Below are 25,296 nucleotides of genomic sequence, written 5' to 3'. Positions count from 1 at the left end.
CTCCTAAAACGTTTCTGCTGTCTGCTCAAAGGTGCGAGTTCACATATCTCCTTCTCCGATGCCGCCCCCATTTACAAGGTTATTTCCACACACACAGGCACACACACCCACGCCCTCCTACTCTCCTGTGTTTGTTGGTAAAATTATGAGGGTTATGAACTAGGTGCGAACAGGGTTTCACAGGTGCTTTGTAAACCCTGCAGTCACCTGAGTCCTTTTCTCCAAAAGCCTGAACTCAAACTACACAACCGGGATCACTACTTCCCCAAACGCTGTCCACAGGCTGCACATTGATGGAGGGCAGAGAAAAAGCCCTGATAGTGACGTTTATGCAGGAAGGCAAAGAGGGTCCCATCAACTGGACGTGCCAGGGAGGAAAGCCTGCTGAGTCTCCTGCAGGTCCGGCTTCCACCCCAGTCAGGATCTGGGGCATCACGTGAGCTAAGCAAGCTGCCCGCCAGACCTGCATCCAGACCTGCGGGTTTCTTCGCTGCTAGGTTACTAACAGGCAAACGTCTTCAGCAGCTCTCACAGCACCTGCTCCTCCATCCCCTGGGGACGGCGCCTTCACTGCGATTGGCACTAAAGCTTGGCCGTCTCTGTCATTACTATTTGCAAACTCTGGTATCCGGGACAGTCTAAGCCCAGAAGTTCCTGCTGTTGCTTTAAAATTTCACCCATCAACCTGGAATTACGTCTTTTGAAAATACCCTGGAGGTGGGAGACGCTAGTATAAGAGATGCCCACGGCCAGACCCCGCCCCCCACCACGAGGCCTGGGGTGTCGGGAAGCTGGGCCCTGGCTCCTCCTCGGCGATCACCGGCCCGCGCGCTCAGGCAGTCTCTCCAGCCCGGCGGCGGGTGGGCGGAGGCTGGCGCCGCCCCGAGCGCGGATGCGGTGGTGGCCGGTGGTGGCCGCGGTCCCTCCGACAGCGGGGGGCTGCGGAGCGCGAAGCCTGAGCGCCGCCACATGCCCTCCAGGGGCCGAAAGGACCGCGGAGCCGGCGGAGCAGCAGCGGCGGCCACCCCAGCTCGGCAGCGCGTCACCCTCTCGAGGCTCCGGGCGCCCTCCCTCCTCGGCCAGTCCCGGCAGTGCCACCGCTTCTAATCCCGCCATCGCCCCTGTCCCCCCTGCCCCCAGCCCCTTTCGCCTGGCGACAGGTCCCCTCGCCCCTGCCGCCACCTGCCATCTTCCTCCTCCCCACCGGCGGCGCATTTGGAGAGCACTGCGTGCCTAGCAGGGCTCCAACTGCGGGTGTGGCCCAAGAGGTCTGATGTCACTTGACTCCTCGGGGGACTCGGCCCACCCGCCCCAGAGCAGACACACGTACAGTTCTGCACAGTTTCCAGGGGCTCACGGCCACTCCCCCACCACTGAGGAACCCGATAAGATCCGGCTCGAGCATTTGGCAGAGGAGGAAACTGAGGCAGAGAAAGAAGCTGGCTTGCCCGAGGTCCACACCAGTCAGGGCAGAACTGGACCTAGACTCCTGGTTTCTGCAGGAGGGTTCTCCCAAGGGCCCCTGCGGCTGCCACTTCTTAAGTGTATGTCCCTTTCCAGCTGCAGGCCTCACGGTGGAGGGTAGCAGACACTTCCCAGCGCCCCCAGCTTTACGTCCAGACTCCTTTCTTAGTAAGCCTCCCACTCTGGTCCCCGTGCACGGGCTCGCTGCCTCCCAGTGCTCAGGCCCTGCCATCCACCTAGTCCCTCAAGCCACACACGGGCACCCTCCTCTCCTCCCGCCGCTGACTCTTGCGGCCACCACCACCAGCTCACTGCAATCCAGTCTTTTCTCTTCATCACCAAGTGTCCGGGCCCTCCTCACCTCCTGCTGGGGCTATTACCACAGCCAGAAAAATATTTCTAAAGCACACAAACTTGTGACTTTTCTACTGGAAATCTTGCAGAGCTACCCTGTGGCCTTCAAAATTAAGTTCAAGCTCTTGGTATTGGCTGCAAAGCCCCCTGTGGCCGGCCCCCTCCGCTGGGCAGTGCCCCCTCCCGCCTTACGCCCACTCCCATCTCGGCATCAGCCAGGCAAAGGCTCCTCACTCCCAACCACGTATAAACCATTTGTTCCCGCCTGTCTTTCTGTCCAGAGAAATAAGATGTGCTCGGGCCAGCTGAATACACTTTGACCTCAAGGCTGGCTTGCATGCGTGGTTTTTAAATTCATTTCCCTCTAGACAGAAATGTTCTTAAAGGGCCCAAACCGCTTTGCTGCTTTTGGACTTCGGAAAACCGTCACACACGAGAGAATCATTTATAAACACCCTTCCCTGGTGGTTCCTTTCCATAGGCCAGCGCGACTTTCTGTGTGGGTATTTCTGGGGCCTGAAATTAAAGTCAGGAGAAAGGGCCATTATGAGCATCAATGTCTAGCAGTGTGCAGTGACCCATTGGCTGACGAATGAGTAACGTAACCAAGAGGCTCAGCCCACGAATTCAGCAGGAACAAGGGCTGATATTCAAAGTCCCAGACAGTTCAGTTGGAAGAATAATGAAAGCGCAGCTGAGACGGGAGCCCGGGACAGCCCCCGCCCCCTCCCCCGGCGCTGGCCCCCGCCTGGCCCCCGCCTGGCCTGTGCTTGGTGGCAGACTTCACAAAACACAGCCCAAATGAGCCGCATTCCCGGCCCTCGTAACTGGATTTTCAGCTTTCTGGGACAACGCTTCCTGTGTTATGTCTGCAGTTTGTAGAATCTGATAAGAGACTTGCTTCAAAGTTCAAAGGGACCACACTTTGTAAATAGTTTCAAAGAGAAGCCCTGTGCACGCTGCGGATGGGGGGAGCACAGGAGATGAGACAGCCTTTTATATCAGACAAGCTGAGGGGGGATTCCCAGAGCCCCCTCTGTGGACCTGCACAAACTGCTGAATTTCTCCATCCCCGGTGTCCTGGCCTGCAGTGGGGATCGCAGCGCACTCAGCTCCTTCAGCGGCAATGAATGATGCCATGCGAATGAGCACGTAGTACGTGCTCAGTGAACAGTGCTGGTGGTGGTGGCCGTTGCCAGCGAAACCACCAGTGTGAGCACAGCAGCTGTATCAACGCACGCTGAAAATCATTTTTGGCAGAACGAGACCATCTGGGCTATGGACGCACATGGTACCGGCCAGCCACCTAGAACTGCCGCTCAGGACGGGAGAAGCCGACCGAGCCAAAGCCCGCGGGGGGACGGGTGCAGGGGACTGAATAACGGCCCCAAAGAGATCACGTCCTAATCCCTGGAACCTATAAATGTGACCTCATTTGGGAAAAGGATCTTTGGAAATGTGATTAAATTACGGACTTTGAGATGGGAGGACCATCCTGCTTGTCAGGATGACCCTTAAATGCAATCCCGAGTGAGCTTTTAAGAGACAGGCAGGGGGAGATGTGACACACAAACACAGAGCGGAAGGCGATAGGAAGACAGAACAGAGATTTCAAGATGCTGGCCTGGAAGATTAGCGTGATGGGGCCACAGGCCAAGAAATGCTGGAAGCCACTGGGAGGAGCAAGGAACAGTCTCCCCTAGGGCCTCCAGAGGGAGTGTGGCCCGGCTGACTCTTTAATTCTGGTCCAGTGGTACTGATCTTGGACTTCTGGCCGCCAGGACTGTGAAAGAATAGATTTCTGTTGTTTTCAGCCACCAAGTTTGCGGTGATTTGTGACAGCAGCCCGAGGAAACTAATATGTCCAGGATCAGAGATTCTAGCCTATTTCACGCATGAGGAAACACACACTCAGAGAGCAGCAGTGACTTACCCGAAGCCACACAGCATGTTCGCCTCAAGGCCAGGGCCACACCAAGGCCTCCAGACCCTCTTCCCTCCACCCAGCGTCTCCCCTGGGGGCCTTGGAGCCCTGCCCTGGGAGACCCTTAGTTGCCATCATGATTTTATCTTTACTTACCGCTGCCCCCAGGCGAGACCAGCTAGTACCAAACGCTGTCCCTGTGGTCACCACTGCCCTCCGCCTGGATGTCCTCCTGTCACCTGGGTCACAGATGGGGTTTTTGGGAAAAGACTCTGAGAAGGGGGTTTGGAGTATTAGAGCCTTATTAAGGACCTACACCAGTGAAGGAAGGATTGGGAGGGAGGAAGTTGGAGTGGAATTGCGATGCAGGTCTGACAGACCCTCAGCCAGCCCGGCAGGGAGTTGTTCTGAGTCCAGCTGGGGCAGCCAGGGCCTTGCACCACCGTCTGGCTCAGTCACCAGGTGCCGGCTGCCCCGGGGAGGGCCTGACCTCAGGCAAGATGGGTCTCTGTGGCGAGGCAGACACTGAAGGAGCTGACAGCTGGAGGCCACCTGCTGCCCACACTCCCTGGCGCTGGGCAGCAAGGCCTTCCTTGAAAAAGGGCTGGCCGGGCATACGTGGACCACAATCCAGTGCTACCACGTGTTCTGCAAACAAGGGCTGCATCTCACCGGCATCTGGTTGGCTTGCCGAACAGCAGCCCCACCCTACAGAGCAGCCAAGACCATCTACACTCAACAGCCTGGACACCACTTGGGAACTTGTTAGAAATGCCAGCTCTGTTTGGGGCCCCACTGGCCGTTTGAGAAATAAGCTCTACCCCAGGGGTTGGAGGACACCAGGGGCCAGATCGGGCAGCGGTCTGTTTTCATAGGGCCTTCTGAGCTAAAGATGTTTTTTGCATCTTTTACAATGAAGAACATGTGACAGAAACTGTATGGCCCCAAAGCCTACGTTACCCATGACATGGCTGTTCACAGAAAACGTTCCCCAACTTCTGCTCCAGCAAGTCCAAGGAGCAAGGGGGACCCCGGGTGCTGAGCCCTTTCCCGAGCCCTCCTGGCGTTGGCGGCCAGCCCCTCGCCCTCCCCCCGCCCTCCCCCCCGCGTCCTGCCTCACCTCCTCCTTTGCATCCCCCGTCCCTTCGCTTTCCTCTGCTTTCTCCTCTGATTCCCTTGTCTCTCCTCCCACCTCCTCCCTCCTGCGCCTCTCTCTGGGGGGCGTGTGAGTCTCTCCCTGTCGGAACGGGTGCCTCTCAAGCTCTCTCTCACGTCTGTCTCGGAAACCGTCTTTCTGTCTGCATACCTCCGTCCATCTCGCCCCGCGCCCCCCACCCCCCCGCACACTGCACTCCAGCTACAGACCAAAAGCACCCCGCACCGCACCCAGGGCGCTCAGCTCAGGCTGCTGCTTGGAGCAGTCGTGGGCACTGCAGGCAACACCTGGACCTTTCTATCTTCAGTCCCGCCACGTCCACGCCTGCTCCACGGATGCCCACGGCTTCTGGCCTTCTCTTCGGGCCTCTGTCTGCACCACCAGTCTCCCTTGCCCCCAGCTCTCCCTTCTCCACGAGGCCTTTAATCTTTGCTGCTTTTTTTCCTTCACCATCCCTGACTCTCTCATGAAATGCAAATTAATTAGCGTCTAATGACTCACCCGGGGCTGCATCTGGAGCTTTCTCTTGTTAGGTTCCTGTCAAATGTCTCATCTGCTGAGAACTGGTCCCATTAGGAGCAATTCTGCTTCAGGGAGGCGGGCAGCAGCCAAGAGGAGGCCCTCACCCCGCCCTCCAGGCTCTGTCAGCACCCACCTCGTCAGTGAACCCCAGGAAACAGCCCGGGGGGGTGGCCCCGGCCTCCACTCACTCTAATGGGCAGCGTCACCCTGGGAAGGGGCTGTGCTGAGGGCTGGGCCAGGCCGGGAGTGGAGCCAGCTTCTGACCTCTTGGAGGTGGCCATGGACCCAGGAGCCCGGCCCTGCCTGCGTACCAGGTGGACCCGTGCGTGACCCGCCAGGCAGCAGGTGAAGCAGTGAGGAACGTGCCCAGGGACATGGTCTAGTCTCAGCTTTGACAGGCTGACTTCAGATGGGGAGGTAAATGGCGGGGAACTTGCTCCTGTCCTAGGCCGCAGTACACAATCTCCAGTCACACGGAGGCAGCTGGTGGAGGAGGAGGACGGGGCTCCCATCCACCAACTCCCTGGGAGACATCGGGCCTGGACCCCTCAGAGCCTCAATTTCCTCCCCTGGGAACTGACGATGACGGGGCCAAGTGTGGTGGAAAGGAGCCTCCAGGGGCCCAGCGCGGGGTGTGGGCTGGGCGCCACGGGGGCCTTCTGGGGAATTTTAATCTCATTTTTCTTTGTCTTTGTGATCCTAAGGGTGGGTCCATGATGGTGACAGAGGAGTTAGATTTTTGTCCAGTGTAGCCCCCACCCAGCCCTCCCAGCTCCTCCCTGCACACGTCACCCGAGTTGTTCCCAGCAGCTCTGTCCTGTCCCAGCCAATCCTTACAGAAGCTGAAAGGCCGAATCTTCCAGCCCCTGACTGGAAGAAGGAGGTCACTGTACGCCAGCCCACATTCGGGCGCCTCAGCCAGGAGATCTGGGATCCTGGAGCCCTTCACCCCAGGGCTCGCCAGGCAGAGGCTCGTCCCAGCATCCCGCACAGCCTGCCTCCCTGTGTCCTGGAGAGCCTCTGGCCTCAGCGTCTGCCCACATGGCCTGCCTGTCCCCTCCCAGTCCCCTCCAGCCCTGCTGCCCTCACTCCAGCTGGCTGCGAGCGGCCTAGCCTCTTCCCAGCTCTGGTCACTGAGCCCTGAAACCCCAATCCCTCTAATGCTTACGGTTCACATGAGAACACCACACTCCGAATTATCCACTGGTCACAATTTTATTTCTTAATGGTCTGAGTGGGAGGGAGTGCAGGCTTGTTCCTCCGGCAGACTGCGAGCACCTTGAGGGAGAGGAGCACGCCAGGCCCCCAGGATTACCAGGCACAGCGCGGCGCGGGGTCGTGGCTCGCCCAGCCGATACCTCAGCGGGTTGACCGGATGACCTAATGTGCGGCCTCACCTGACTCACTGGGGCCAGATGGGCACCTGCGTTTGGTGGAGACCAGAGAAGGGGATGGGGAGAGGGCATGCGGGCTCCTTGAGTGGCTGCTACGTGCTGGGCACAGATGCTAGTAAGGCCTTCCAAGTATGTGCTGTCAGTCATGCTCCCTGGGCACCAACAGACATCTCCCTAGCCTGTCCCTTCTCCCTCACAACCACCCTCAACCATCCCTCTGTACCCAACCCAGGGCAGACTTTTCACAAACAAGAAACCCCCCCACTCTTAGGTCACGGAGATGTTGGGGCTCATTTGTTACTGCACTGTAGCCCAGCTCATCCTGACTAATGTAGTCCCTGTGCAGCTGTGGCACCGTGCCAAACTCACCACCTGTTCTCCGCCCCCCAAGTCTGGACCGTGGGGACCACCCCCCACTACTACCCCCCACCGCCTCCCTTCCAAGCTGCCCTCTCCTGAGCCCCCCCAGACTCCAGAAGCCCTCCCTATACTCACACTGTCATGCCACCTGGCCTTTCCATCTCCCCAGCTAAACTGTGAGCTCCTAAGAGCAAACAAAAATCAGCCCTGAGTCCCCTTTGTGGCCCTCCAAGAGCCGAGCACTGTGCTGGACGTGTGGGAACCACGTGTGCGGCACCGTGGGTGACTAAGCCACACGGCATTCCGGATCGCCGGGCTGCCCTTCTTCCCCGCTCCGTCCTGCCTCCAGGGTCCCATCTGGGGGAGGAGGAGAAAGCCACGACAGAGCGGTGGAAAATATTCCTGGTATTGCTGAGGCCACAGTCTGCGGTTGTGGAAGGAAGCGAAGGAGGGGCTGCGAGATGGGGAGGAGAGGTTAACAAGATTAAAAAAGCCATAATGAGACCACAGCACAAACCCTGCAATTATGCTCCCAAATTTAATCAAAACAGCTTCCCGCACGGGGCCTGTAATGCATCCAGCAGGCCCCGCCAGGTTCTGCCTCCCAGGCCCAGCCCTTGAGATACCACAGCGCCCAGAGTCCTCCTGCCGAGCTGGGGCAGGGGCGGGGCCTGTCTTCCAGCACCACCCACCCCACCACCCCAGCACACCCCAGTGTGATGGGCCCGCGGGGCTTGACGTGGCCTAGTTAGGACAAGTCTCTCCAGCTCCTTCCTTCCCCGCCCACCCCGTCACCTCCCCGGCTTCTCATCTCTGCCTCCCGCAGCTCCGTGCGCCCTCTGCGGTGGGGTCTCCATGGCACTGGCTACCAGCTGTGACCCAGGCTCCTCAGGCAGGCCTCCCTCAGAGTCCCGCCCCTCCCACCACTGCCACCTCGGATGTCCCCTTTCTCAGTCAGACAACCCAGCAGCTCTGGCCCTCCCAGGAGATCTGGCCTGGCCTGGGGGTGTCGACCTTCTCGAGGGGAGAGGTTTTGGTCTCCCCTGGCACACGGAGGTCAGCGCCTGTAGTAGGAGCAGTCAAGTGCTCCCTGATTAGCTCTGTGCTCCCCAAGTGTCCCAGCCTCCCTTGTGAAAAGGAGGAGCCAGACGCCTTGTTCTGGCCCATGGACTGTGGCGCCCAGGTCACGTGATGAGTGAACACCCCTTTCCGTCTCTCTCCTCCCCACCCTGGCGATCTCGGACGACATGTATTTTGACTGGTGTACAACAAGGTGAGGATGTCTACCCAACCCATGCTGGACCTTTGCAATATTGTGGTTTATAAGAAGTATATATATTGGGGCATTCAGATGACCGAAATACATTTCTCATGTGTATGTCTTAGTCCACGGTTTGTGGCTCACGGATTCTAAAATCTTTGCAATTTCCCAAATGTTGAGTGATCAAGGTGACGTTTGTTATGTTAATGAGGTGACTTTTGGACAGTGCCTAGGTAAGCTGAGCGCTGGGACCAGCTGCCAGGAGAACCAACCACGTGACTAGTGGGTCGGAACTTTCAGGTCTGCCCCTGGACCTCCGGGGAGGGGAGAGGTGGTGGAGGCTGAATCCATCGCCGTGGCCAGTGACTTAATCAATCATGCTTATGTAATGACGCCTCCATGAAAACCCAAAAGCAGGGGCTTCAGAGAACGTCCAGGCTGGTGAGCACCGGGAGATTTGGTGAGAGCGCCCACCCTCCCGCGTACCCTGCCCTATGCAGCGCTCCCATTTCCACCAGGCTGTTCCTGGGTTCTACCTTCATTATAAACCTGCAATCTAGTAAGTAAAGTGTCTCCTGATTTATATTTAAAGTGAATCTCTGATTTATAGCCGGTTGGTCAGAAGCCCAGGTGACAGCCCGGACTTGCAGTTAGTGTCTTGTGGGGAGGGGGCGGTTCTGTAAGCCTGCAGGATCTGACTCTAACCCCAGGCAGATGGTGTCAGAATTGAGTTGAATTGTAGGGTACCCAGCTGGTGTCAGAGAATTGCTTGGTGTGGAGAAAAAACCCACACGTCGGAACTGGTGTCAGAATCGGAGATGCTGGTCTAAGATCAAGTGTAACCTGGGGAATGGTGGTCCGGGCCCAGAGAGGAATTGGATTTCTTGGCGATTTCTGGGTTCTAGAATGGGAGAGGGGTGAGTGTCCTCTGACACCAGCACCTATGGCATGTCGTCAGCCAGGGGCCAGCCTTTGCTACAGACACCTATTGTAGGAACGACTCAAGGAGGGTTCCTCTCCATCCCAACCCATCCCATCCACTCACACAGCAAGTCCTGCTGGAGATACTCCCCACCCTTGCCCTCAAGAGGAGGCAGGAGACAGCAGAGAGAGTGGAATGCAGACTTGCCACCTAGAAGACCCCAAATCAAGCCCAGCTGGCCTTGGGCTGCTTACTTGGCCTCTCTGAAATTCATCATCTAAACAGAGCTGGTAATAGCCCCCAACTTCCCTGTCTCCTACAGTGGTTGTGAAAATCAAGAGACCTTCTTTGACAAAGTGGTTTGTAGGTTGTTAAGATAAAATAAGGACTCAATTCCTTGAGATGCAAGGCAGACAGTCCTAAGGGCAGTTAGAGAGGCACAGATAAGGGGTTACGAGAGAGAGTGGTTGGGACGATGGAGAGGGCTGAAGAGAAGAGACAAGGCGCTGAAGTTAAGGGTGGCTGCAGACCCTGCAGGCAGCAGTGGCAGAGAGAGGCGAATCCTGGGAGAGAACAGGGTGAGCAAGGTCTGGGGGCTGGGGACACAGAGCAGTCTGCAGAGACAGTGGGAAGCACCGTCAGCATCTGCAGGGGTCCTGGGGGGTAACACTGCAAGTGCATCTGGAGAGACGGCAGAGGGCCTTAAGGACCAGGCGCGGGCACTTGCGCTTTGCTTGGGGTGCTGCGTGCACCCCGGGAACTTGTTACACATGCCCATTCTCGGGCAGCAGCCCAGACCTCCGGAAGCAGAAACTCCAGGGCGGGCCCGGGAATCCGGGCTTTATCAAGCCCTGGAGTGGGGCCGATGCCCCCTCCGGTGTGAGGCCCCCTGCCGTAGCAGGCGCTGTCAGCACGCAGCCCTGCCAGCTTCCAGCTGCCGCCATCAGAATCCCTCGACTACGGGCTCCCTGTGGCCGCCGAGGCCTGCCCTGCCCGGGCACACGGGCTGGGACAGCTGGGAGCCAGCGTCTGGGAGCAGCTGTCATGCAGCTGGTTGACAGGAGCGGGTGCAGTGTCCCCAGGTCTGGGGTCCCAGGTCGGTGCAGCTGAGATGGGGGCCACACTCCATCCCACACCCCCGTGCGGGGCGCCCGCCCTCCCTGTCGGACCCCCACCCCCACAGGTGCTCCCTCGGAGGCCGCCCTCGGGAAGCACTGCCTCCCCGCCCCCCGGAGCACTGGGGGGGGGGCTTCCGGGAGCAGGTACGGCGCACGCATGTGAGCACTGACACGGCATCCGGGCCCGGTCGAGGCAGGATGCTGACTCCCTGGGCTGCAGCGGCACTGGCGGAGGGGGCGGCCCTGGCAGAGACGGCAGAGTGGCCTGGAGGTAGACAGAGAGGGATGAGCACTGGCAAGGCGCTGGCAAGAGCCAGGCGGGGGGTGGAGGGCTTGGAGAAGGGGGGCGGAGGGGGGAAGGGGGTCTCCTGCTAATGCAGAATTGCCTGAGAGCTAAGCAGCCAGGCCTCAGAGCTGGTCCCAGATCCGGGACCAAAGCCCAGGCCTGCCAGGCCCGAGCTTGCTGCTTCGCGCCACACCGGGGAGCACGCCTCCCGGCCACCACCACTCACCGTGGCCACGCTGCTCGCTAGAGCTGCCTGGATTCTCGTGCCTCCGAGGAGGCTGGTGTTAACTCTGGATGAAGGACGAGTGCTACTCATCCAGCAAGGGTTTGACTCTTCCTCAAAACTCTAGCCCTTTCTGAAAAAAATCAAAGCATCTCTGCAGCCTGGCAGCCTGCGCTTCCCACAGCTGCAGATCCAGGCAGCAACCTTCCCTCGCTGTGCCTCGGTTTCCTCACCTGTCAAAGGGGAGTGAAGCCCCGTCACATTAGGCTTTCAGACCAGCTCGACTGGCGCTGTCGCTGTGGCCGTGGTTCTTGCTGGCTACATCGCTGAGCCCGGGAAACTCCCGAGGCTGTCACTTGTCACTGTGTATGCATCCCCCAGCTAACCCCCAGCAGAGCCGGGCTGCAGTGCCAGGGCTGGCCGACGCAAGAGCCCACGTGCTGCACCCTCCCCCCGACGGTGGAGAAACAGAATTCAACACCAAGATGGTGGAGGAGTTTTGTTCATTGTTCTTTTGGGGTTTTGTTTGTTTGTTTGTTGTAATTGAAGTACAGTTAGTCTACAACGTTTTGTTAATCTCTGGTTTATAACATAGTGATTCACTTATACACATATGTATTCCCTTTCATGTTCTTTTTCAGCCATTACAAGGGATTGAATCTAGTTCCCTGTGCTGCACAGTGGGGCCTTGTTGTTTATCTATTTTATATATAGTAGTGTGTATCTGCAAATCTCAAACTCCCAGTTTATCCCTCCACCCCCCCCTTTCCCTCGTGGTAACCACAAGTTTGTTTTCTATGTCTGTGAGTCTATTTCTGTTTTGTAAAAAGTTTGTCTTATTTTTGTCAGATTCTACATATAAGTGATGTCATATAGTATTTGTCTTTCTCTTTATGGCTTACTTCACTTAGAATGACAATATCCAAGTCCATCCATGTTGCTGCAAATGGCATTATTTTATTATTTTTTATGGCTGAGTAGTATTCCATTGTATAAATATACCACAGCTTCTTTATCCTGTCATCTGTTGATGGACATGTAGTTTGTTTACATGTCTTGGCTACTGTAAATAGTGCTGCTGTGAACATTGGGGTGCATGTGTCTTTTCAAATTAAAGTTCCCTCCAGGTATGTGCCCAGGAGTGGGATTGCTGGATCATATGGTAAGTCTAGTTCTAGTTTTTAAAGGAATCTCCATACTGTTTTCCACAGTGGCTGCACCAGACTGCATTCCACCAGCAGTGTAGGAGGGCTCCCTTTTCTCCACACCCCCTTCAGCATTTATTGTTTGTGGACTTGTTAATGATGGCCCTTCTGACTGGTGTGAGGACACCTTACTGTGGTTTTGATTTGCATTTCTCTGATAGTGATACTGAGCATTTTTTCATGTGCCTTTTGGTCATCTGTATGTCTTCACTGGAGAAGTGTTTCTGAGGTCTTCTGCCCATTTGTTGATTGGGTTGTTTGTTTTTTGTTATTACAGTCATTCTTTCTTTAACCTCAGACCCTTCTCTCCAAATCTCCTTATTGCCGTGGTGGCAGAGGGCGCTGGTTGGGGAACGCTGTCCTGGCAGAGTGTGTCCCTGTGAGGCCAGAGAAACAACGTCATGGAATTGAAATCAGCTCAAGGAACCTGGGTTCTGGGGCTAGTTCTGTGGCCCCTTGGCTCTCTGACCTTGGGCAGGTCATTTTCTCCTCAGGGTCTCAGTTTCTCCATTTATAAAATGGGTGCACACAAATCCCTGCCTCTCTGACAGGGTTGCGGGGAGGCTCAGTCATGAAATACATCTTGGCTGGCTTGTGCGAGGTGCTAGTGGGGAGAGACATGTATGAGGGAGACCCCCGTCCTGGCTGTGCACAGCGAGGGGTGTCACAGGAGAGGGACCGAAGGGAGGGAGTGTTTCTTGAGCACTTACTACGCATGCAGCCCTGGGCTGCGGGCTTTGCCCTCCTGTAATTTTCCCAACAGCCTTGCAAAGGCAAGGGTTAGATTCCCATTTGCAGAACAGGAAGGCGGGGCTCGGGGAAGAAAGGCGAGTGGCCGCTATCAGTAGAGCTAAGGGTGAGGCTCCAGTCTGTCTCCAGAGCACGGCTTTCTGCCACACTGCCCCTTCCCTGGGGTCCACCAGCAGGCTGAGCTGACCCCTCACCGCGAGGACACGTGCTGGGTGCTGGGCCCAGGGATGGGGGAAGTGTCCCCCCACGGAGGGGAGTGACGATGCCGTAACCTAAGTGTGACGTGCCGAGGTAGCTTAAAGGAGGGACTGCCACGAGGCCTCACCGAGGAGGAGATGTTTGCCCTGGGCTTTGAAGAACACGCAGTTTTTCAGATAAAAGAAGGGTCTTCAGAACAAGGAGAGTTGCATATGTAAGACAGGCAGATGTCGAATTGCTGGCCGCTCAAGGAACCACAGATGGAGCTCAGTCACAGAGAGACCGGGCCGCAGCTGGATGAGGTGCATCTCCTCAGCGCTTTACCTGCTGTGTGACTCTGAGCAAGCTACGTAACCTTTCTGAGCCTCAGTATCCTAGACGGCTCAGTGAAGATGGTGATGCCTAATCCAGAAGAGATAAATGTGGAAGAAGTTTACGCACATTGTTCTCATTTAATCCTTACAATCTTGTGAGCTGAGCACTAGGGCAGCCCCAGAACAGAAGGGAAAACCCAGCCCTGCCGGCAGGGCATGGCTTCCAGGACGGCCAGGGCTGCAGTCACGTGTTTCCAGCGTTAATGGGCTTAAAAGTGCCGGCCTTGCTCACGAGTTAACATTCCTTTAAAAGTAGCTCGGACAAGACCAGCAAAGGTGCTTCAGGAATTCTCTCCTCTTGTTGGGGGAGGGAGAAAAAGGGAAACCGTTCTTCAGGTGACAGGCGGAGCCGTGGGGAAGCAAGGAAACACGTCATCTGCCTGTTCCCGGGTCTGAGAAGCGGGCCCGGCGCGCACTGCGCAGGCGCTGTCCGGCCGCTCGCGGTGGGGCTGTTTGTTCCGAGTTGTTCCAGCTGGTTCGGGAGGCAGGAAGTCAGTCCTTCTTCCTCCGGCTTTGTTCCGCTCCGCGGGCCTTCCAAGTGCACCCACGAGGTCCCGGGACGCCCTGACCTGGCGTGCGCTTGGCGGCGCGGCCTGGGAAGGGTGACGACGGGGCGTCGGGGACAGGCAAGGCTGGGAGCGCGGAGGCCGGCGGTGGCCCCGGCTGCCCTCTGCCCCCGGGCTCTCCTGCCCAGCTCGGGGCTCCCCAGCTTGAGAGCGCAAGCGCGAGTCTGCCTAATCCACGGGCTTGAACTTCTCCAGAGGGGCGGGCTTCCCAGGCCCCAGCTCACCAAGGTGGGCCTGACAGCACCACTGGGAGAGGAAGCTTCCCCTCCCTGACCCTGGGAAGCACCCGCAGCTGAGAGAGGGGCTACGGAGAAGGCACTGGGAGCCGCCAAGCTGCAGCCCTAGGCTTAGCTCTGCCATTCACACGCTAGCTGCCTTGGCGGACCCTTCCCTTTGCCTGAGCATCAGTTTCGGGCAGAGCCGGGACGAGGGGAACTTGCATGCACGCGCCTAATGCGTTTGCCCTCCCCTTTGGGGAAGAAAGCCTTGTCCTCAAACACATCAGGTCAGTAAACTACAATCCAGTTAATCCCAGAGCCAAAAAACCAGACTGTCGGGGGTCTTCCTCCTAAACCAAGGGAAACGGTTTCTGGGAGGAAAGATGTCAAAGGGGGCGCTTCTGAGAAACGGGGTCTGGGAAGCGCAGGCTGCAGACAACAGGCCTGGTAACCTGATCGCTTACCGTGTGCTAGCTCCCTGTAGGGAGATTCTGGCAAGTGTTACCTTTAAGCCCACGACACCCCCATGACACAGCCATTCTTATCCATGTCTTGCAGATGAGAAACAGAGATTAAATCACTTGTCCGGGACCCTCCAGGCAGTTGAGATGCAGGCTCAGTTCGTCTGACCCCAAAGGCCAAGCTCTTTCCTGAGCAAACCGACCAGGTCAGGCGCTGACCAGGCTGGATCTGGCCCTGGGATACGTGGCGTCTGGCTTGAGTGAGGCTTCAAACATCGGAGATTTTTACAGAAATCCGGCTTCTGGATGGTAGACTTGGGAAATCTGGCAACACAGAGCCCTCCTTCCACGTGGCAGTCATGAGCTGGAGCTGCGTGGAGGCCCAGACCTCCGGACAAGCCTCCCTGGTGAGCTGGGTTCCTCTCCAGCTGGGCAGCTGGCCCGCCTGGCTCTTGTGCACCTGCCCGGCCCCTCCAGGCCCTGCTGCCCCTGTGACCCCTGGCCTGGGGAATATTCCTGACCCTGTACCCAGCCACAGGGAAAAGCTGGAAAGCACAGGTAGGAGAGGCCTCTGGCTCCAGCTCCCTGCACTTTTACCTCATACCCCTGCTCTCTCTCCTCTCCCCACCACCCCCGCCTTCCATTCCTGCCGCTCCTTCCCCCTCCCCCCTTCTCCTCCCTGGTTTTTCCCCTCCTGCGCAGCTAGGCTCACTGGGAACTTTCTGCGCTCACCTGTCCTCCACCCCGTTTCCCGTGCTCGTTCGGGTCTCCCCAGGAAGACCGCACACCCGTGGGGACCAGTGTGTCTCTCAACACACGAGACCCTACACAGCCCCGCAGAGCAGGAGCGCACCCCCACTTCGGTGTTAGGGGCTCTCAGGACCTCTGATGTCCCAGCAGAGGCCCCGCTTGCTGCGGGGGGGAGACCCCGCTTCTCCTGGCTGCCCTGAATCAACCCTCCTCACCGAGCCAGTGTTCCGGGGGCACCTTCCCTCTCCCCACGTGCATCAAGAAGGCCTGGGACTTATTAACTGGGAGACCTCACGGGAAACTGTGCACTGGACCCCAAGTCCAAGTGCTGGGGTGCTGGGCTGTGTCAGTGGGAGGTGCAACAGAGGCCTCGCCTCACCGGGGGCCTTTAATCCTTGGCAGCTGATTATCTGAGACCCCGGGTCTAACTTCAAGAAAGCCTGGACCAGCAAGGCCACTGTCCCCCACGTCAGGCCAGAGAACACAGAGCCTCAGAAAGGACCGCCTGGGATTTAGCTGAGGGCGCTGCCATTCACTCCCTGGATGGCCCCGAGTGGGCCTCCTGCTCAGGTTCTCCATCTGTAAACTGGGGCTCAGGGAGCCAACGCAGGTGACGGTGAGGCACCATTTCAGTGTAACCCCTGCCTGGCTCAGTCCCAGGCCTGGGGCTGGGGAGCGACACTCAGGCGCTTCCGGGGTGACAGGAAGGGTGAGACGGGAAGGAGTTCTCTGGCTGGGCCTGCATTAGGATCGCCTGTGGGGCTCCTTAGACGCATAAGTTCTCTGACCGTATCCTTGGAGAGGGTGGCTCAAGCGGCAGCCTGAAACACCGCATTGGGATGGAAGGTATCGATTTTTCCCATTAAAATTTATGAAATGGGTTTTTCATTTAATGGCTTTTCACTTAGCAGGAAAGTTTTCAGGAACAAATTCTGGTCACTAAGCAAAGGGCTGGGCGTGTGGTTCTGATCTGGGGGCAGAGTAGCAAATGATCTAGCCTAGATCGCAGTTGTCACCGTCCCTGAGTGGCTTACATACATTTTGTCACTGCCACCTTCCAGTAGTCACAAATCCCCAGTATGGTGGTGGGGTAGGTATATCCATGCTGTAGGGGAGGAAACCGGGACACAGACCTGATAACCCCCAAGGCTACCTGGTCAGCCAGGGGCAGAGCTGGGACGTGGAATAGGATTCTTGCTCTGGCTCCCAAACCCAGCATCCTTCCTCATCCCCTCTGATGCCCTCCCGAGGGGGGCCCTTCCTGCTCCCACAGCCTGTCCCCTGAAGAGAGCCCACGTGGCATCTGGCCCGTGGGTCTCTTGGAAGGACCCCTAAGAAGTAACAACAACTGGAGACGAAGCAAAAAGAAGCACAATGATGGTTACGTCCAAGTGGAGAGGCCGCGTGCAGGGAGGAGCCGGGGGAGCTGGCTGAGGACGGTCTGCTGTGCGAAGTCACCTGACTGTCTGGGCCTCGGTTTCTTCAGCATTAAAGTCGGGATAGCAGTGTCCGCCACACTTGGTTAGTGCATAGATTATGACATACGAGTAAGTTCTGGGTAAACCAGAGACACACAATTGTACAGAAAGCCAGATTTTTCCAGAAGATTCCAGAAGGCCCAAAGATGTGTCCGTCCAGTGGCAGGTTGGTTTCTGTGTTTCCAGTCTTTGCCTTGGCTGGCACTCGTCTTGCTATTTGATAGTAATTAAATCTGCTGTCAATGACACGAACCTGTTTGGTTCAGCAAGTAAACTAACACGATTGTTCTGGACAGCGCTGCGTTTTCCCTGTTGGTGCCGCTGATTTATGGGCCTGCCTTTAGTCATCGGAATCAGAAAGAGCAACTTCCTGGAAAAGGTGGAGCATCTATTCAAGTCTCTGGTGCTGATTTTAAAAGTCAGCTTGGTGTGTGGGATTAGTCACTCTTCGGGGCATGTTCTTTCTTCAGACACGTTCCCTTGTTCGAGGAGCCCTGGCACACAGGAGGAGGAATGAAACACTGCATATAGAACAGCCTTAAACCGTCCATTACATCGACTTACTTTACCTGAATAGTGAAAGTATTCTGGAAAAAGCTGATGGTAAGAGGGCTACATAGCGTTAAGTCAAAGGTTGACATAAAATTTTAAAAATCATTAGGCATGAACCAATGTTTAAAGTACCCCTTACAGACCCATTTCAAGGAACGGATTTTTGGTTTTAAGGAAATAAAGTCAGTTCATCCACCACCATGAAACAGACAGCATTCTATGAGGACTTGCACTGCGGGGCAACTGTGCAAACACAGGTTTCAGAAGTCCTTGTACCTCATTCATCCCCTAAGTCGGTTACATATTCCTCCTGTGACATCACACCCTGGGCAGTGGCTCAGCGAACCCTTCTCTCCTTGCCTGGAACAACAGCGAACCCTTCTCTCCTTGCCTGGAACAACAGCAAACATGGGTGGTGCCGTGTGCAGGTGCCCCCCTTCCGAACAAGCCAAGCAGACAAGTACTACCTCACGGTTCTACCATCAAGGTTAAAAAAAGAGATTAATTACACGCAAGTGCTCCTGTATAAGCCTTCTGCCGATGTTCAACCAAAAATACGCAGTCCATTATATTCTCGGAATGAGGTGGGAAGCCCCATGGAAAAGACAGACAGGACCCCCAGGCAGGGCCACTACCCTCCTGCCAGCACCATCCGGTTCCCTGGCCCAGTGGCATTATCTCGCTTTTTAAACCCTGAAACGGCTTACTTCTAGGAAAGCGGAACTTACCCCTATTGGTCCCCTGAGCTAACTCCTGATTGGTCCATTTCTCTCACTCCTGATTAGTCCATTTCCCTCACTCCTGACTGGTCCATTTCTACAAAGCTTCTTCTTAATTAGTCACCTTTGTTATACCTTATTTGCATATGATGTTGCAAAATGTTACAACTGGCAGCCTATAAAAGGCTGTGTAAACCTACAGACGGGGCCCAGAGCTTGGAGTGTTAACTTCTGTGGGCCCGCTGGCGTAATAAACCTGAGTTCTCCAGCCCTCCGAGTGCTGCTTGGTCTCTCACCTGGATCCAGGCTGCTGTCACAACTGAGCTGTAACACTGAGCTGTAACACACTTTGCTGCAACACACTTTGCTGCAACAGGATGAAGAGCGGCTTTGGAAGAAAACGGTTAACACAGAGGCGATAAGATGTCCATTTTCTGACCTGTACTCTGGGCATTGGTTTGTGTTTGGAAATTCTATCTTGGAAGAGTGACCTTTTCCAGGAAGGAAGCACTGACTCCAGAGTCTGCCTCTCTGGGTTCAGAGGCTGGCTGTCTCTCATTTGCTGTGTGACCTTGGGCCAGTTGCTTAACCTCTCTGTGCCTCATTTCCCTCATTTGTAAAATAAGGAAAATGGGCCAGTCATTTGATCAGGATGGCTTCATGGGCACGGATGGATCTAGGGCAGCGATTGGCCAACTTTTTCTGTAAAAGGCCAAATAGCAAATGTTTTCAGCCTCGGGAGCCCTTGAAGCAAAAAAGCAGCCCTGGGCGGCATGCACACAAACAGGTGTAACTCTGCTCCAAGGAAACCTTACAAAAACGGGTGGTCATTGGCCTGGTAGACTGCCAGCTCCTGGTCTAGAGAACATGCCAGAACAAGGAAGCAGCCATGAGAAGACAGAGCCCGGCCAGCAGAGGAGGGTTAGTGGGACAAGCTCTGAGCACATGGAAGATGACTAAGGGGGCAGAAAGACCTGGCGGGGGGCCCTCTGCCACACTGGCGGCCTGAACGCTGCTCATCTTCCCTCCTAGAATGCCTCCCCTTCCCCCAGCCAACTCCTGAGTGTCCCTCCCAGTCCGCCCACACCCTTGATGAGGGCAGGTACCAGGGTGGCCTGCCTGGAGGTGGAGCGCGTGGTAGCAATGCCACAGTCCCAGAGCCTGGAAGAGGCTCGGTCCTACTCCCACCTCTGCTGTGAACTTGCTGCGGGGCCTTATGTCCAGGATGGAGAGGTGACTGTAGCCCCAGGGCCTCCCCTCCGAGCCAGAGCTGGCCTTGTGGGGCACCACGTGATGAGGCTGGGGACGGGATCTGCGCCACTTCTGTGCTGAGCCCCCGTCCCTTCCTCTGTCCTGCTGGCCTCCCCAGCCTCCTCCCCAGAGCCAAGGCCTGCCACCCGCTCACCCCTTAGGCCCCCACTGCATCTGCAGTTTTTCCTGTCTGTGCGCCATACTCTCCCATAGCCAGAGGGCCTTTGAAGTCACCTAGCTAACCCTCTTGTTTTTCAGATGAGGAAACTGGCCCAGAGACAGGACAGGCCTTCCTCCACGTCTCACAGGCAGCTGTCCTGACTTACACCCGGTGCCCACCAGTGTCTCCACCTCTGAGGAAGCCCCACCCGCAATCTCTCAGGAATGCAAATATTGGCCCAAACCATATAATTCTTGGTGAAAACTAGAAAAAAATATCATTTTCTTCAGCCAAACAAAGCCCTGCATCAGCACCCGTGCCATGGCAAGCGGACTGTAGGAATTCAGCCCCTATTTGGCCTCACAGCTGGGTACCTTGTGCAGTGAGCAACCTGCACGGCCTTCCATGGAGGTCCTGGGCCCAGGCCTAGTAACAGGGATTGGTGTTAACCTTGGCAAACCCCAGATCACAGATTCATGGGGAGATGTCAGGGACTGCTCAGCTCACAGGTCATCACTGCCAGGTGGGAGTGCATGCCCAGTGTCATACTGGAAATCTGGATTTGGGAAATCTAGTTTGTTGGGAAGGGATTCCTTTAAATGCATATATATATATATATATATAAAATGCAGGCCGATTCTGTGCAGACCACACAGACAAGTCTGTGGGCTGACAGATTTTTGACTAGTCCACACCCCTCAGAAAACAGATGTGCGATGCAGAGAAGTGACTCGTCCACGCTGACACTTCGAGCCAGTGACAGGCTGCCTCCCAGCCTTCCCCGAAGCCTGTGACCCACACTGCGCCTGCATTTCACAAGTCAGCCTGAACTGCACACACACCTCCCGGCCTGGCCCCGTCCCCAGCTGGTATTTTTACCAAATGTCACAGCAGTTTGCAGGAGGGCCCAGGCTCTGGCGTGAGCCAGTGAATTGTGACCGCTTGCCAGAGAGCTGTAAACAGGATTCTGATGAATGAATTCCTCAATGGCCGGGCCCCGTGTGCAGACGTTGTCTGAGTGTCACCCCCGGCAGACGCACGAGGAGGCATTGGCCGGGCGGCGGGAAGATTTGTGTCATGTCTTTGCCTCGGAAAGAGAGCTCTAAGCCTGCTGGCCCTGAACGCAGACATGACCGTGCCTCCCTCGCTCCTAACTGCGGGCCTGCCCCGTCTGAGTTCACGCCAGCTGACGTGCGCCTGAGACCAGAGCGAGGATGATGGATCCTCGAGTGAAAATAGAATTGGCTGGCCTCCGTGGTGATCTCCAGAAACTTGCAAACGCCCTCATCTGAATCCAAACAAAGAGCCGAGAAGCCCTCCCTCTGACACTGCCTGCCTTGCATCTGGCAGGACCCCTGAGGCCTGAGCAGAAAGCTCTGGGTCATGTCCTCTTGTGGCTGGTGATTGGAAACTCAGGCAGCAGGAGCCGGACACGAACCTGTCCAGACTTCCAAGGATCTCGGAAGAAGGGAAACATGGGAGAGTCACCGACAAGGGAATTGTCCTGCTGTGTGACCTTGGGCAGTCTCCTGACCACTCTGGACCTTGTGCCCTCCTCTGCGAAATTTTATTCTTTTGACCCAGAGCACAGGATTCCCTCCGCTCCCATGCCGGGGCCAGTAAGGTCAAAGCTAAGGCCGCAGAAGGGTGCCAAGTAATCGCACGGGTGGCCGCTCCCCCTCCCACGCCCGGGGCCAGTGTCACCGGTGGATCCTGGCTCTCCCAGCCGCCCAGCGGCGGCTAGCCTCCCAGGTTTTCTCAGCGCAGGACTCAAGGCGGCCGCCACAATCAGTCCCAGCCAGCAAGTGTGAGAAGAGGGTTTGCCGCCCCCAAGCTGGAATATCTGCCTTCTGTGCTCTAGTCTAAGAGAGACAGCTTGTGTGATGGGAGGACCTCTGGACTGGGAGCCAGGAGTCTTGGCGCTGACGTCAGCTCCCTAGGGCAGGACACCGGGCCTCTCAGGGTTTCCTCCAAGTCTTTTCCTGCTCCGAAGCCGCGGCCAGTAAGAGCAGGGTCTTAGCAACGGCTCGGCACGTGTCAGGCACTCCGCAGACACGTTAGGGCATTCTCTCACAAAGTCATCGTAATACCTGATAAGGTATTGTGTGCCTCAGTTTCTCCCCCTGTGAAATGGGGGTGATGATAACAGCATAGCTACCTTATTGCACTGTGTGATGATTAAATGAGCTACTAGAAATACGTGGAAAGTGCCTGGAATGGTGTCTGGCACAGTGTTCACTTCTGTTCGCCCTGAAGAAAGGGAATTCCCAGGCTCACGGGCGGTCAGGGCTCCTGAGGGCTGTGGCAGGAATCCTGCCCACCTGCTGCCTCTGGCATCCTCAGTCCCTCAGAGGGAGACACAGCCAGAGCCCCAGAGGGACATCGGGTGGATGTCCCCTTTCAGCCTGCACGCCAGGCACACTGACATGGCGGCCCTGGAAGTGGACGCTGTTGGTCCTGCCCCCCCAGATGAGGAAACCAAGGCCCAGAGAGAGGACGAGCCCTCAGCCAGTCTCCCGACTCCTCCGGGCTCATCCCTTAGGCCCCCTGGCCTCTCGGTCCTGGTGCTGATGCAGCGATGGGCGTCCTCCGGGGAGCCGTTCCCCAGGCTCCAGAGGGAGGCAGGGGCAGCCTCTCTGGGACTCAGTGGTTCAGCTGTCTTTGGGATGAGGTGGGGGTGACTGGGGCAGAGCCAGGCCCTCTCTGAGGACTCCTGTGGGCGGAAACGCACAGGAAGGAGGGTGGGCCAGATTCCAGCAAGACGGCGGAGCCCCAAGTCTCGTCTTGTGAGAGAGGCATCCTTCTGCCATCTCTTCCTTTCTCTCGCCTCCATCTTTCTCTGTCCTCGGTCCCTTGTTCCTGGTTGGCCAGCATCCCCTCTTCTTCTTTCTCCACGAGGATAACCTTCCCTCTTCCCTTTTCCAGTGCGCTGAACACCAGGCAGAGGGGAAACAAAACTTGAGATTTGCTGAACGCCCCATGTGCGCCTGGTACAACATAAACACCCCCCTTTTAACTGATACAACAGCCCCACAAGGGATGCGTGATGACCTCCCCGCCACAGACGAGGGAACGGGGCCCCTGGGACGAAGTGACTTGGCTAGGAGGACACCTTTAACAGATGTCAGAGCTGGGATTTGAACCCAGACCTCTGCCCCCAGAGCCACGCCATTTCCACCACACCACCGGGCGTTCCCCAGGGGAGGCTGGGAGCCCAGCATGGAAACTCCAGTGTGGAAACAGCGAGTGGAAACTGCATTAATGAAGGAGAGAGCCGCGCCGGGCCCCTGGGGCTGGTTCCTCATCAGCCAGAGCCCCAGGAGGAGCTGGGGAGAGATGTTCCCAGCATCCTCGGCAGCTAATTGCCAGCTTCACTTTTTCCTTTCCCTCCTTGGATGTTTCCGACGCCCTCACCAAGTGCTCCAAACTCAGCCTGTGGAGCAGGGCTGCAGCTCAGAGCCGTCAGGGCTGGTGGGGGAGGCGGGGGTGCAGAGAACGAGCCTGCAGGGCCCACTCACAGCCCACTGGCCACTCCGAGGGTGGCTCCCGCGGGCTCCAGGTGTGGCTGGATCCGTGGTCCTCAGCAGGGATTGTTGGATTAATATGCTGAGCACCACAGGGCTGGTCCCTGTGCTCTCGTGTGCACGTCTGTCTCACATCCTTCCAGCGTCTGCATGGTAATTATCGCCAGTAATTCTCACAATGTGCCCTTACTGTGTTGAATGCCTTCCGTGTGTGGTCTCGCTTCCTGTTCACTCTCAGGGGTCCCCCGCTGTCACTGTGTTGTCCCAACCCCACAGAGCATCGGATGCCCAGAGGAGCTCAGTGACCTCTCCCAGTTAGCAGGTGGCGGTGCCCGGAGCCAAGCCCAGGTCCCTCTGACGCGCAGCCAGCACTCTTCAGCACCGTGCTCCTGGCGATGTAGAGAAAACCAAGGCTCAGAGGACGAGTGTGAGAGCGGAGCTGGCCGGGCTGCCCTGCACCCGCCTGGACCCCACGGGGGCTGGTTCCCCTCCAGCCCCTGCCCCTCCCTCTAGCTGCTCCTCCCTGCCTCCGGCCTGCCCTCCCCAAAGGCTCCCGACACACCGGCCCATCCAGCTGCCCCCACTTCCCGGCCACCCTCTGCCCGTCCGAGGAGCGCTGGTTAGAGTCCAGTTACATCTTGACCACTGAGCACTGTCGCTGAGACTCACGGGTCAAGCCTGCAGCCGAAGACCTTCCAGCCGGCTCAGTCTCTCTCACCCCGTTCCCTCTCACTTCCTCCTGCCCCTGCCCCCTCCACCCCCTTCCCCTCTTCCTCACCCAGAGAGGGGAAAGCTGCAGAGGCTCAAGGCCCAGCGTCAATTCCCACCCCGTGGCTGGGTGACTGGGACAAGCCACTTGTCCTCAGAATGAAGCTAGCAAGCCAGGAAGGGTCTTGGGACTGGGGAAGGGAGGGGCCCGCAAACATGTGGGGGTGCCCACTCTGCACCGGGGGCCCCTTAGGGATTGCTCTGCCTGTTCCCTCCCCGATGGACCTGAGGCGAGAGAGGGGTAGGGAGGGGTTCACCTGGAGGTGGGGACCTGGACTAGGTCCATTTTTCAAATGAAGGGAATGAGGTGCAGAGAGGTGAAGTCACTTGCCTAAATGCCCCAAGGCTAGCAAGAATTTGGGTGTGAATTTGAACCAGCTCCATCCAAGCACAAAACCTGTGAGTTCATCTAGTCATTCAGCATGTGTCCCCCCGAGCTCCTACTGTGTGTCAGGCCCTGAGCAAGACAATTGAAGGCACAGCCCTCCTCTCCCAAGTGACTGGGCGGCTGTCAAGGGCCAGAGGGGACGACGGATGGGAAAGCGCTTGTCAGTGCCAGCCTCTCCTCCCCGACAGAGCGCCTCTGCTCAGCCGGACAGAGAGGCCAGAGGTTGCTAGCAGGCCCCCGTGGACCACTCGGCTGGTCAGGAGCCTTCTCCTTCAATCCTCCCTGACACTCAGGTGTGAGATTAAAATTCAATTAGCAGAGGACCCTTGGACTTGGTCCAGATCGCACCTCAACCTGTGCTCTCAGTGCGCAGAGGCTCGCTGCTCTGAGAAACACCCCCGCCTCCCCCAGGCCTCTTGTCCTGCTGGTCCTGCTGTGCAGAAGCCCTGTGCAGAGACAGAGCCACAAGCAGAACCCGGCCAGGGCAGGGCCAGTGCCAGGAGGAAGCCCTGAGCTTGTGCCAAGGCTGGGAGCAGGGTGGGAGGTTATTTTTAGAGGCAGCCTGATGGGGTAGCCGTCTGTCCCATGCACGATGGCATGGAGGTGCCCCTGGAGAAGGAGAGAAGCTTTGCCATCCACCACTCAGCCTCTGCCGACTTCCTCCAAGCCTGGGCAAGCCCTCCTCCTCCAGGGAGGCTTCCCTGGTTCCTGCAATCTGCCAGTGGCCCTTTTTTCTCCATTTTGCAGACAGGGAAGCAGGAGTGGGCAAGGAAGGGACTCCTGCATGTGGAACGGCCTCTCTGTGCCGGGTGCCCCCCCCTTGTTTACCCCTCCCAGGCCTCCTGAGAGGGGGGCTTTACCCATTCTCATTTTACAGAGGGGAAAACTGGCGTGCAGAGAGGGTCCGTAACTTCCCGGGGCCACACAGCCTGTGAAGGGCAAGACTGGGA

The 25,296-nt window shown here is 57.1% G+C and overlaps 1 long non-coding RNA gene and 1 pseudogene across 3 annotated transcripts; one reads left to right on the top strand and one right to left on the bottom strand.

Moving 5' to 3' along the window:
• Positions 1–257: 257 nt before the first annotated feature.
• Positions 258–1,116, bottom strand: LOC116660154 (annotated as a pseudogene).
• Positions 1,117–10,623: 9,507 nt separating this feature from the next.
• On the top strand, positions 10,624–21,857 carry LOC116660229. 3 transcript variants are annotated; one of them, XR_004315637.1, is made up of 3 exons: positions 10,624–10,746; positions 14,854–15,314; positions 19,765–21,857. It is a non-coding gene; the product is annotated as an uncharacterized LOC116660229 (long non-coding RNA). The 3 variants fall into 3 exon arrangements; XR_004315636.1 differs by lacking the exon at positions 10,624–10,746 and adding an exon at positions 13,872–14,305; XR_004315635.1 differs by lacking the exon at positions 10,624–10,746 and adding an exon at positions 13,872–14,582.
• Positions 21,858–25,296: the final 3,439 nt, after the last annotated feature.

This window comes from Camelus ferus, chromosome 27 (assembly GCF_009834535.1).
Source record: "Camelus ferus isolate YT-003-E chromosome 27, BCGSAC_Cfer_1.0, whole genome shotgun sequence".
NCBI lineage: Eukaryota > Metazoa > Chordata > Mammalia > Artiodactyla > Camelidae > Camelus > Camelus ferus.
This window is presented reverse-complemented; position numbering and strand designations above follow the sequence as displayed.